Source organism: Bison bison, unplaced genomic scaffold (genome assembly GCF_000754665.1).
Source record: "Bison bison bison isolate TAMUID 2011002044 unplaced genomic scaffold, Bison_UMD1.0 scf7180017854066, whole genome shotgun sequence".
Classification (NCBI taxonomy): Eukaryota; Metazoa; Chordata; class Mammalia; order Artiodactyla; family Bovidae; genus Bison; species Bison bison.
The window spans coordinates 6,851-7,173 of record NW_011484639.1 but is presented as its reverse complement, the minus strand read 5'-3'; positions in this window follow the sequence as shown (position 1 = coordinate 7,173).

Sequence of the window (323 nt, the reverse complement as noted above, 5' to 3'; positions counted from 1 at the left end):
AGGGTGAAAGAGGAGAGTGAAAAAGCTGGTTTAAAACTCAACATTCAAAAAATGAAGATCATGGCATCCAGTACCATCACTTCAGGGCAAATAGAAGGGGAAAAAGTGGGAACAGTGACAGATTTTATTTTCTTGGGCTCCAAAATCACTGTGGACAGTGACTGCAGCCATGAAACTAAAAGTCAATTGCTCCTTGGAAAAAAAGCTATAACAAACTTACTGTATTAAAAAGCATAGATATCACTTTGCCAACAAAGGTACATATAGTCAAAGCTATGGTTTTTTCTAGCAGTCCTGTACAGATGTGAGAGTTGAACCATAAA